The following is a 12,955-nucleotide window of genomic DNA, read 5'->3' on the forward strand; positions in this document are numbered from 1 at the left end:
CCAGTGGGGCTATCATTCCCCTTTTCCTAGGTGTTATTCTTTTATAGTAGTGCTCCATCATGACCTTAAAAATAGGCTTCGTTACTCCCAGGACAACCTTATGCAAGGCACTTCAGAAAGAGGTAGAGACTGAGAGAGACTTAAGAAAACAGATCATGACTCTGTGTGGGGGCCGGGGAAGTCCTGCACAAGCATCTGCCAAGCTGGTGTTGATGGTATTAGTGCAGGACTTCTGTCCTTTATGTGTCTACTATGTACAAGGCTCTGTGTTAGGTTCTGAGGAAAATGCAAAGTTTTAGTAAGACAGAGTTCCTGTCTCATGGAGCTTACAGTCCAGGAGGTAAAGAAGACCCCTGAGGAAATTAATGTAATAGAAATAATGCATGTTAGAAAGGAACATGTGATGTAGTGCAGAGGTATCAAACATAAGACTTACAAGACTTCTAAATGGGCCAAAACCAGATCAAAATATAATTGGGAAATATTTAGCCAAGTAAACAAAAATACAACAAAACGTAGACAATATTAACATGGGGCATTCTAAGTCAGCATGTGCCCACAGAAATCCTTATTATGGCTTGGTGCCTCTCTCTTTTCTATTTGCATTTGACACCACTGGTGTGGTGTATAAAAGGCCAGCCAGCTTTGCAACTGGGAAGATCTAGGTTCAGAGGGCATACCCCTGAACCATATAGTACCTGTGTGACTATGGGGTGATTACTTTTCAGTGCGTCAGGCAACTCCCTAAGACAGTAAGTTGTAGAGGAATTGCTGATGTGCCTGATTGAGGGAGAAGTCACATCAGAATTCTCCACATTAAACTTTCTCCTCTCTCCTTCCCCCTAAAAAGCCTCAGCAATCCACCATGATAACAGGAGAGTTGCAAGTCATGTGTTCTGCAAGGTCCAAGTCTTTGTTGTTTGAAGATGAAGTCATTGAAGAATGTTTGGCTTCTGAAGGAATCAGAGACCCAAAGGTAAGACTCATTTATCATAGGAATGTTCAGGAGCATGTTTGCATTTTCTGATTTTCTTTCAGTAGTAGCAAGGTCTAGTATGAAATGAAGTGCTAATATTTATATCTTAGTTTTAATATGGCAAGATGTTTGGCTATAAATTATGAAACCTTATCGAATCATTATCATCATTATCACAATAGCATTTACACAGTGCTTTAAGGTTAACAAAGTGCTTTACAGATCCAAATGACATCTGCATAGGCCAATTTCATAGGCATGGTACTATAATATTTCCATAGAAAAGGGAAATGCAATATTAGTTGCAGCATCATCTAACTGTAGCCCTAATCCGTCTGAGTTCTGATTACTTTCCTGCAAACCTGTCCTGTTTTGCTCAGCCAATCTTGATTAGAAGGCCTGCAATAGGGCCTTGAACTAACCAAAAAGTATTTATTAAGTACTTAACATGTTCCAGGCACTGAAGGCATGCATACTTTTATTTTTAAAATACTTAATTGGAACCATCAATGTGACGGGTCCAACATCGATATTCTCTCCAACCTCCCACTGTGCTGTATTCAGTTTGGGCTGCCATGTTTTAGTGAGACATTGGCAAACTACAGTGTACCCAGAAGCAGGTGACCAGAATGGTGAAGATCCTCAAGATCACACATAGGCTTAGCTGAAAGAACTGGGAATGTAGGAGAAGGAGTGACTTGGGCAGACATGGTAGCTGTCTTCAAATACTTGAAGGGTTGTTTGGAAAGCCTTTGTTGTTCAGCTGTTTTCTGTTCTATCTGATTCTTCGTGACCCCATTTGGGTTTTTCTTGGCAAAGATATGGAGTGGTTTGCCATTTCCTTCTCCAGCTCATTTTACAGATGAGGAAACTGAGATAAACATGGATAAGTGACTTGCCCAGGGTCACAAAACTAAAGTGTCTGAGGCCAGATTTACCCTCAGGAAGATTAGACTTCCTAACTCCAGGCCCACTGCTCTATCCACTGTGCTACTTAGCTGCCCACTGCATATGGACAAAAGTTGGTCCCAAAATTGAGCAAGAGGAAGAAAATTAGATGGATTGCATTTGGGAAATTGTATATCATTTTCAATGGTCTCAAGCTGTCTTTGCCCCATTTCTTGTTCCCCATTTCTTTAATGTCAGTATTCTTCTGAATAGTTGTGGGTCACGGATCTTCACAATCTCCAAAGAATCAAAATCACAGGTTACACAAAGAGCAATTTGTTAACCTGAATGAATGAAGTCGTGTAAAAGAAATAAATATTTATAATAAAAAGTGACTGGTCATGTTATTGAGAAGAAGGGATGATGGCCTGAGTATTGCACTGGTTCACCAAGGGATTTTAAATGAAGGATTCTATAACTAAGAAGATTTATGAAAGAATATGGACAAAAATCCCCCAGGATGAGAGGCTGTGTTTCAATTTGCGTTGGTGGAGGAAGCATCATCATTCATAAGATCGCAGATCATTTGAAGGATGGAAGAAGAGCTTTGCACTTGGTTTGGAAAAACTCTTACCCTTGCACAGACTCTCTTAGCACCAGGAATATCCAGAGAGAACTGTGGGTCCCCCAGTGGCCTGGTGGGTCAGGGTAAAGGTCATTTATTTAATTAGAGCAAGCCTGTACAACATTTGGCCCGCATTCCACTCTAGGCTGGCCAAAGGATTTCTGGCTGCCTGAAAAAAAGGTAAAGTCGTCACTGCTCATTCTCCCGTTTGTCACATGACTTGCGGCAACCAACTATCATCCAAGTGTTTCTAGTCTAACCTGTCTGTGGCCCAAAGAAGTTTAGCTTATTTTAATTCTGGTCCCTATCTACTGCCACGTTGTGCAGGTATGAGCGAGAGGGTAGCATTGAGTAGGAAATCAAAGAGAGAAAGATAAGGACACAGGGAGAAAGTAGAGGATGGCAGAGAAAACAACACAGAGGAAGTGACAGCTGGAGACCGTAGAAGGTCATCCTATAGCCATGACAGCCAAGAAGAGGAAGTAGGGAGCTATAGCATGTGTGAGAGCCGAATAGCACAAGTGACTCCTGAGGGTGATTCTTTTGGGACTCCGGGATTAGAGAATTCCCTATTCTCAGACTGTAATTGTTAAAGAGGGACAGCCAATGGGGCACCCTGAGGGACCTGGGCAACTCCGTCCTTCATTTTGCTTCAATAGACCTTTCCTTTCACATGTTATTTGCCAGCATGATTTCAGGTGACAATACGTATCCTTCCTCTGGGTTAGGGTGCTCAAGCTAAAATGAGGGTGATGCCCCCTAAAGTAGCCTGCATCTTTCCTGCCACAGGCATTTCTGATACAAGGGATGCAGTGAAATAGGCCACTAAAGGAGCTGATACTGGGACTTGGAGGAGAGGGTGTAGAAATGACAAGAAGTCAGCCCAGAGCATTGAGGGGAGTGGTGAGAGAGACCCAGAAGGAGATCAGATAGATACCTACATTTATTTTATATCTATCTTGAGTACTGAGAACTATAAGAACACTTGTTTCTTCCTCCTCCCTTCCTTCCTTCCTTCCTTCCTTCCTTCCTTCCTTCCTTCCTTCCTTCCTTCCTCCCTTCCTTCCTTCCTTTCTCCCTTCCTCCTCCTCCCTTCCTCCCTTCCTCCCTTCCTCCCTTCCTCCCTTCCTTCCTTCCTCCCTTCCTCCCTTCCTCCCTTCCTCCTTCTCCCTTCCTTCCTTCCTTCTTCCTTCCTTCCTCCCTTCCTCCCTTCCTCCCTTCCTCCCTTCCTCTCCTTCCTCCTTCCTTCCTCCCTTCCTTCCCTCCTCCTCCCTCCTCCCTTCCTTCCCCCTTCCTCCTCCCTCCTCCTTCCTTCCTCCCTCCCTCCCTCCCTTCCTTCCTCCCTTCCTCCCTCCCTCCTCCCTTCTTCTCCCTTCCTCCCTTCCTCCCTTCCTCCTCCCTCCCTCCCTCCTCCCTCCTCCTTCCTCCTTCCTTCCTTCTCCCCTCCCTCCCTCCTTCCTTCCTCCCTCCCTCCCTTCCCCCTCCCTCCCTCCCTCCCTCCCTCCCTCCCTTCCTTCCTTCCTTCCTTCCTTCCTTCCTTCCTTCCTTCCTTCCTTCCTTCCTTCCTTCCTTCCTTCCTTCCTTCCTTCCTTCCTTCCTTCCTTCCTTCCTTCCTTCCTTCCTTCCTCTTTATTTCTTTCTGAAAATATTTATTAAATGCCTACTGGGTGCAGAGCACAGTGTTAAGCCCTGGGGAGAGAAACAAAGTTTAGATAGGCTAGTCTCTGCCATCACGGAACTTACAGTATAGTGGGGGAATAAGATACAAACATGGATAATTATGATAATGGCCATTCATTAGAGAATTATAAAATTAAGGTGTACTATGAAGTCTGAGAGAAGCTGAGCCCCAGGGCAGAGTTCCCAAAATGACTGGATTAACTCATTTCTAAATGGATATGTGGGTGTCTAGTATAGAGGTGTCTAGGTAGAGAGAAAGTGGGGCAAAGCACATAGCAAGATACTCGGGGTGGATATCTGGATGGATAAATCCCCAAGAGAGTTGTTTAAAGCACTGAGAAAGCAAAGTGCTCATGGTTACATAGCTTGTGTCTGAAGTAGAATATAAATCCAGGTTCTCATATGTTGAAGTCTGATACTCAACTGTACCATAGAGCCTCAGTGGTATGGAAACTCAGATTCACTTCTGGGAGCAGTGGCTACACCTCTCCCTTTCTCTACTGTCCCTACGTGTCAGCTGCCCTGTTTGTCCTACTGTGGCCAACTTTGATTGATATTTTGAGTGTTTTCTTTCTCCCTCATTGGACTGTCTGATTTTTATTTTGTTTTTAAACCAAATTATCAGAAGTTTTAGTGTCTATATAGTATAACATTATATATTGTATATCTATAAATAGTATTAATGGGTAGAGTGAAAAAGAAAGTTGAGGGGACTGATTTTATTTTAAATAAAAGAGATGCTTTCAATTTTATTTTCTATAATGCTTGTTGTTATATCTGGGATTATGATAAATGAGTTGAAAAGTAAACATAAAATAAACTACCACATTGATATTTCCCATTTTGAGCAAGACTGACTCAGTTGTTTGCAGTTATTCAAAATGACAATCCTGGTTGCTGAGGTGGGCTCTCTTGCCCACCCTAGGGTAAAAATAGTTTGTGAAAAGAAGGATTATGGATTTTCCTTCTAGAATCATAGCTGCATTCTCATCCTGTTTATAAGAAACAGTGAAAAGTAACTTGGTGTATGGATAGAACATTGCACTGGGTTCAGATCACAGCACTGCCATTACCTAGTTGTATTACCTTAAAAGTCATATTACCTTTTCCTCCAGGAACTCGGTTTTATTTTATGTAAAATGGGGGTGGGGGTTGGACTCAATCATAAACTCATAGGCTTAGAGCCAGAAGACAACTTGAAGGTCATTGTCATTTTACAGATTATCAAATCCCTCATTTTGTGAATGAGGAAACTGGGACAAAGAGAGGTTAAGTGATTTGTTCAGGGTCCAACATCTAGTAAGAATCTGAGCATTTATAGAATCATAAGATTTATAAGATCATAGATTTAGAGCTGAAAGGGACCTTAGAGCCTATGTAATCTAACACCCTCATTTACAAATGGAAATAGTAAGGCCCAGAAAGCTTAAATGATTTGCCCAGGGTCACACAGCTACTAAGTGTTAGAGGTAGCATTTGAATCTAGGTTTTCCTAGTCAAACTGAGACTTGGGAAAGACCTTAGCTTAAAAAGGCCGAGGTCTCCCATTGCATCTGGGGGCTATTGCCAGTTGTCCTGATCTATGTCTTGCCACTGGACCCAGATGGCTCTGGAGGAGAGAATGAGGTTGGTGACTTTGCACTGCCCTCCCTCACTTAAATCCAATTCACTTGCAAGTCATGACATCATCTCCCTGATGTCATGGTCCTTTTTTCAGAACAAAGGAGAAATAACAACAACAACCTCTAATGACAGTGACCTTTAAAGTTCCTTCCAGCATTTTTATGCTGTTATGATTCATGGTCATTAAATTCCATGGTTGTTTCCTATTGCTTATAAAAGAAGGTCCTGAGCTGCCACCTGTAGGATGTATCTTCCAAGGGTTAAAAACTTTCTTCCCAATGAATTCCATGGGTGCTGCCAATCTTCCTCTCACTGGTCCTTACAAAATATGTGAAAGGAGAAAGTAGAGGATCATGTGAGTGTTTATTGGGTGAATATTACACCAATATTGGGTGAATATTACACAAAATGTTGTGTGTTGTGGAAAACATGTTGACATCAGCTTTGCAAGAAAGATGAGGAAGATATAATTCCATTTTAGCAGTGAGAATGCTGGCCTTTGAGCCAAGCCTTGGCGTGGTACTGGAGCAATGGTGGTGGCTGGCTGTGGGACCCTGAGCTTTTGTTTCCTGATTTGTAAAGTCATCCTTGTGCTATCTACTCTGCAGGGTTGTCAGGAGGAAGGCACTTTATAATTCTTATAGTGCTATTTAAGTGTGACCAATTTTTAGTTGTTTTCAGTAGTGTCCAAATCCTTGTGACCCCATTTGGGGTTTTCTTGGCAAAGATACTGCAGTGGTTTACCATTTTCTTCTCCAGCTTATTTGGCAGATGAGGAAACTGAGGCAAACAGGGTTAAGTGACTTGCCCAGGGTCACACAGCTGCTAAGTGTCTGAGGCTGGATTTGAACTCAGGAAGGTGAGTCTTCCTGACTCCAGGCCTGGTGCTCTATGTACTGCATCACCTAGCTGCCCTGGGAGCAATTGTTAAAAGTTAAATTAAAAGTAAAAGGACTACAGACATAGTTTAAGAGATGACCCAGGCAGTTTTGGCTTAAGATTTACTATTCACTGTGGCATTATGCTGCCCTTGAAGATCCCACCTTCAACTTTTATCCATTCATGGTTCCCTTAACTGATAATGACAACTTTGCACACACCATGTGCAGGTCTAGATTTGCTCCCCTCCTAAAACTACTTCCTGGGTTTTCAGGAAGCATAAAAGGGGACCAAAAATCTAGTGAGATATGTTCTGCTGACTGGGGCGCTAGGTGGCGCCATAGTACAGAGAGTGCTGGGCCAGGAGTCAGGAAGACTCATCTTGAATTCCAATCTGGCCTCAGACATCTACTAGCTGTGTGACCCTGGGCAAGTCACTTAACCCTGTTTACCTCAGTTTCCTCATCTGTAAAATGAACTGAAGAAGGAAATGGCAAATCATTACAGTCTCTTTGCCAAGAAAGCCCCAAATAGGGTCATGAAGAGCTGGACATGACTGAAAAATGCCCAAACAACAACCACAATACTCTGCTGACTAGTTTTGTACTTTTGTACTTCTAATCTGCACATTCATTTAGTTCCTAGGCATAGTTCTTCCTTCCTCACTTCATTATTGACTTTCTTATCCTACGTAAAGGGAGTGAGAGTGTGTTACACTTAAGCCTGGGAGGTGAACTCAAGATTCACCTAAGCTATGATTGACATTTGAAATTTGAGTTGAACGAGGTACCAGTTGTACCTAATTGTTTCCCACATTTGGGGAAATCGCAGGGTCAGCCCATCCGGAGTGCAATGGATAAGCCTCGCCCTGGGGAAACCACCTTCGTGATCAGGGAATCACCCCTGCCAGGTAAACCTTGATAGATTAAAACTAGATTACGACTTTTGGGACAGTCTGTACTTAGTACTTAGTAAAATCTTTTGTTTACAAAGTTTGGCTCAAAATCTCAGGGCAATTCTATTAAGGTTGATCCTAAACATTCAGTTTTATTGTTAATAATAGCAAGTATCTAGCTCCCTGGCCACTGCCCTGATAGCCTGGCTTTCAGACCTTCAGCTTGTTGGACCGTGACACCCGCTTGGCTGTCTTCTGCTCCTGGCCCCTTGCCTAACCAGCGGTGTTCTACTGCTGCCTATGTCCCGGAATACCTCTGCCAAGCGCAGTGACAAAACGCTCCTATAACCAAGGCCAAGCAGTTTATACTTGTATCCCTGCTAATTGTCATTTGCCCATGAGACCCCAAAAAAGTCAGATACAGGGCTAAAAAAAGCCCCAAACCTGCTAATATTATTTCAATTAAATAAATATTTTCTACACATTTATGATATTTGTTAAATTTTCACAAAAAAAATGTTTACTGATGAAGAGATGTGGATTAGAAAGTCATACGCAGGAAAAAAAGGGCACTCAGAGATCATGCTTATATAGTACAAAATAGAGGGTTAGTAACTACCCTGTAGATGTTACTTCCACAAGAATAATTCAGAAGCCCAAGGGAATGACAAAAACTGCTGCATAAATTTAGTTATAATTGGTAATTACCTCTTCACTTTGATTTTTGCTACATTGGTTTCAACATGTTAAATACAGACAAATGCAGCAGGAGGCAATGACCTCACTTGATACCTAGAAACATCAGGCCTGTTCTATGAAGGCTGATTATTACCTTTGGTATATTTTCTATAGGCACTTTGCCTTTAATTGTAATATTTGTCAGTAAGTGAATGTCATCAGCTGATGATTAACAAATACATAGGCCTAGCAGTTGGGCTATACCCAAGCATGAATAACAGAACACCACAATTTTGCTTTTTCTATAAAAAATATGACTTTTTATTTAAATAACCGTATAAACTAGTTAACCACTTACTACAAGAAATATATAAACAAAAGATACAGAATGTGACATGATATGAAAAAAAAATACAGATACCTTGCTCAACTTAGATTTCAATGGTTATTACTCACAGATTGCTCAGTCTTGAATATATCACCCTGAGTCTCTTTTGTTAGAATAAGAAACCGTTTGAGTGGTTGGTTGCTCCAAATTCTTAATGGCCCCTATAGGGAAAATCTTTAATTAGTTGCCTGCCCTTACAGGGTGAATTGATGCTAGTAGGTTTTATAATTAAAATTTTTAGATTAGCCATATGAGTTGTTAACAGTGATGTTTAATGTCATCTTAAGAACAAGTCCAATGATAAAATTTATTATTATTATTATGTTAATTTTTAAAAAAGTGAACTTGATAACAGTCAACCAACACATTCAATATAAAAAAAGAACAAGAAAGAGAATTGAATAAAGAACTGTGAATTCATTTGTTTGTGTCTCTGTATTTTTTATCTTCTGTGTATTTAAAAATGTTTTATTGATGTTCTTTAAAAAATTGTCACTGCCTACTCACCTATCTCAATCATCATTAAGAACAAAACTAGAATAGGAAATTTGGAGTTTGCTATTATAAAACATCACAATTTACAAATAAATTAATTTTTAGAACTCAATGTGTTAATATGTTATTTGGACCACAGAATGTATTTTCTCACAGAAACATTTATTGCAGACAGTAGTAAAAATTTCAGCTAATAAAACAGCATGCATAGCCAATTTTCCAATACTACAAAAAGTCTGTGATTTTACTAGTGTGGGTTGTCCCTGTAGATTGCAACCTTTTTGTGCCTTAGTATATGATTTCATGATTTGTGGTGGCTAAAAAAAATATCACCTGGAAGCTAAAATCCTGGTGACAAACCTCTCTACCTAAGTAAGTGACTCTTCCAATTTCATTCTCTTGCTGGGTCTATGCTTAACTTTCCCCCCCATCTGGTTGGTAATTACCAGACTTTTCTTTTTTGGACACTGGCATAGTCATTCAAAATTCAGGGTCAGCTCCATGCAATCAGACCATTAGAACAGGGCTTTACTGAAAGATTTAATCCATAATAGAACCAAAATATTTTAAATAAGGTGAAAAAATAGTAGAAACTACTACTTTTGAAATAGTAGTAATTTAAAAAAAAATTTGTAAGGGGCTTTCTGAGAATTTTCAAAGGCTTGAGAGGTTGATGGTATTCTTTTCTTGAGGACATATTTCATTTGCTATTATTGATTTGATTGAAAAGTTACTGACATTTAATTTTTGTATCAACTACATTTACCAATATATCACTACATCTAGAGTCATCACTTATAACAAGGACCAAAAGGGAGAGGAAAAAAAATAGTCCAGTTAAACTTGGCAACAATTCAACCAAATCAGACTTTATATGTAGTATATTACACTGAGAGTCCCCCCACCTGTAGAAAGAAGGGATCATGTGTCCTCAGATGCCATTTAGTCCTACCCTCTCCTTTTACAAACGAGGAAACTGAGGTGTAGAGAGGTAAAGTGACTTGTTCCATATCAGAAGGTAGTTAAGTGGTGATTAGGAGTCAAATCCAGTTTGGACTTGAAGTCAGAAAGATGGGAGTTCAAATATGACCCCTTACTAGCTGTGTGCTCCTGAGCAAGTCACTTAACCTCTGTCTGTCTCAGCTTTCTCAATTGTAAAATGGAGATCATAATAGCACCCACCTTCCAAGGTTGTGAGGATCAAAGGAGATAATATTTGTAAAACACTTAGCACAGTGCTTGGCTATTTAATAAAGGCTTCTCTTTCTTCTTTTACTTGGAACAGTACTCTTTGCACTATTTCAACAGTATTCTTTCAATCTTTGGGACTAAGATTAGTCATTATAATCTGAATGAATGAGTAAAGCATTTATTAAGTGTCTAACCAAGCACTGTGCTTGGGAATAAAAAAAAAAAAGGAAGACAGTCTCTGCTTTCAAAGAGTTCACATTCTAATAAGGGGAGATAACACATATGGAAGAGTTCAGCTGTAAATCATATGGAGAAGTACCATGGTCCTCAGGGTACAATGGCAAAGTAGATGCTAATGCTTCTTGCTTAATTTTACTTCCATTGATAAAATCTTATCATTTGCTGATGTTGAATCATTTGAAAGCACTTTAGGGGCAAAAATTTTTCTTTCTGGATCTTCAGTAGTTGTGGCTGTGCCATCTGCAGGAGCAGTTGCTGGGCTGTATCTCCGTAGGTGTTGCTTCCCTGAAGGATGGCTTTGTGAACTGAGTTAGAAAAAATGCAACCCCAAGGCTCTTGGGTTCAGCATATTGGGCTATTTACATTAGAGTCTGGGGGAGATGATGGTCAGTGGCAGTGATGGTGGTTTTGAATTGTCTGGCACATGCTACCTCTTATCTCTCCCTCAGGGTATCATGCTGCTTCAGCTAGGCTGAACTTGCCTGCCCTGAGGGTGATAGTAGCTTGATAAGTTGGTAGGGATGAGTAGCTCTTTCTTCATAGAAGCTGCTTTCCCAAGTGATGGCTGTAAGGACTGAGCTGGAAGCAGGACTGGTGGTCTTAGAGGTGCTGTCACTCCCATGGCTTTTAGTACTCTGAGCCACCATTCTTTTGGACTGACTGGCTTGATTCACTGAAGGCAGCTGTACCCATTTCTTAATTAATATTACCTTTCACTTCCTTGTTCTTTTTCTAGCCCATTTATTATTCTAGTCTTTCTGGCAAGAATACTGTTCTTGGTAGAGAAAGCAGAAACAAAATAAAAGTGGAATAGTTCTTTCTTCTTTTTTGTTATCGTTATATCATTATTCATCCAGAGAGCTGTGGTAGAGTGGATGGGCAAGTCACTTAACTCTCAGTTCCCTAAGCCAGAGGCATCAAAAACTCCATCAAAAACAAGCAGAGCCTGAACCAGGTTAAAATGTAATTGAGAAATGCTTAACAAAATTTGGCTCAGTAGGTGGAAATGTTGGGCCTTGAGTCAGGAAGACCTGAGTTTAAATCTGACTTCAGACACTTAGTAGATGTGTGACCTTGGGCAAGTCACTTAACCCTGTTTGCCTCACTTCCTCATCTGTAAAATGACTTGGAGAAAGAAATGGCAAACTCCTCTAGTATCTTTGTCAAGAAAACCTCAAATGGGGTCGCAAAGAATCAGATGTGACTGAAAATGTCTGAAGAACAACAAACTCCCCAATTCCAGGGAGTGCCAGAGTTGCCCAATTTTCTTCTCATTTATCATAAGCTCTAAGAGAAAGGAGTTGCTTCCTTCCAAAGTTTCCATTCTTTCTCCTTTCACAACTAGTTCTTTCTTACTAGTCAGTGTCAGATCTAGAATGAAAGTTTCCTTGGTTGCTTCCTTGACCTTTGGGAGAATGAAATTATCTTGAAGGCAAAGTAAAAATGTTTTAGCTGTTTTTCTTTTAGCAGAGAGAACTCCAGCAGATGTTAGGATAAATAAACTCCCCCATCACTGTTAAATTGTATCTTCCTGCTTGATCTGTTGTCTGATTCTCAAACTCATCAACTATTTTCTCTTGCTCTTTGAGTACTTCCACCACATCATTTCATATCTCTCAACCTCCAATGATTCTCATCTAAATGTTCTCCAGCGTACTTCTCTGCTCCATAGCATGGCTTGTCTTTCATGAATATATGTTTTTAATATACAATGCTACTCTACTGACAGAGGGATGGTGGAGGCAAGGTACCCAAAGACATAACATTTTTGCACATTGACATAGTATGGATTCATTTTCCTTAATTGTTATAAGGATTTTTTTTCCTTTCTTTGCAGTTATTTGAGGAAGGGATAGAAGTGAGATAGTGATTGTGATGCATAAGAGAGGGGCATTGAGATGTTTTTTTTTTAAATGCACAGAAGGAAACAAAAAGATAGTTTGGAGGGAAGCATAGAAAAGCAGGACAATTTTGAAAGTAAAGTGTAGAATTTATTACATACTTAAAATATATATGGAGACTCATGGTTTCATATAGAATCCTCTTCTTTGAGTTTGGAAATGCCTTTTTAGTATTTAAGTTCAAAATAAAAAAATAAAGTTTAAAAGAAAATATATACAATGCTGTTCTCTTTCATCATTTATTTAATTTGTCCTTTTTGAAAAAGGTATTTTCTTCCTTCACTATATTCCAGCAGTGTCAAATCCCACCAAGGCAGTGATGTCTACGAGGTCAAATTTACTTGCTTGCAGTAAAATCTATAGTTCACCATTTTTTTAAGTTACCCATGGTTTATACATTTGTACAAAGATATCTGAGGAACTTGCTTTTATTACTGCCCTTCTTGTGTATTTCCTCTGAAATTGATTGTTTTTGTCTACTGATATTCTCCTTTCT

General features: G+C 40.0%; 1 long non-coding RNA gene across 2 annotated transcripts in view; it reads right to left on the reverse strand.

The window, feature by feature from the left end:
• The window catches only part of LOC110208254 (uncharacterized), a 60,404-nt gene that overhangs the window by 22,431 nt on the left and 25,018 nt on the right, over positions 1–12,955 (reverse strand). Inside the window, exon 2 of one of the 2 annotated variants that reach the window (XR_013482706.1) lies at positions 8,701–8,793. The exons of the other annotated variant lie outside the window; for it this stretch is intronic. This is a non-coding gene — a long non-coding RNA (uncharacterized LOC110208254). The remainder of the gene's footprint in view (positions 1–8,700; positions 8,794–12,955) is intronic. 2 annotated transcript variants of the gene reach the window in all.

Source organism: Phascolarctos cinereus, unplaced genomic scaffold, assembly GCF_003287225.1.
Source record: "Phascolarctos cinereus isolate Bilbo 61053 unplaced genomic scaffold, phaCin_HiC Scaffold_726;HRSCAF=1367, whole genome shotgun sequence".
NCBI lineage: Eukaryota > Metazoa > Chordata > Mammalia > Diprotodontia > Phascolarctidae > Phascolarctos > Phascolarctos cinereus.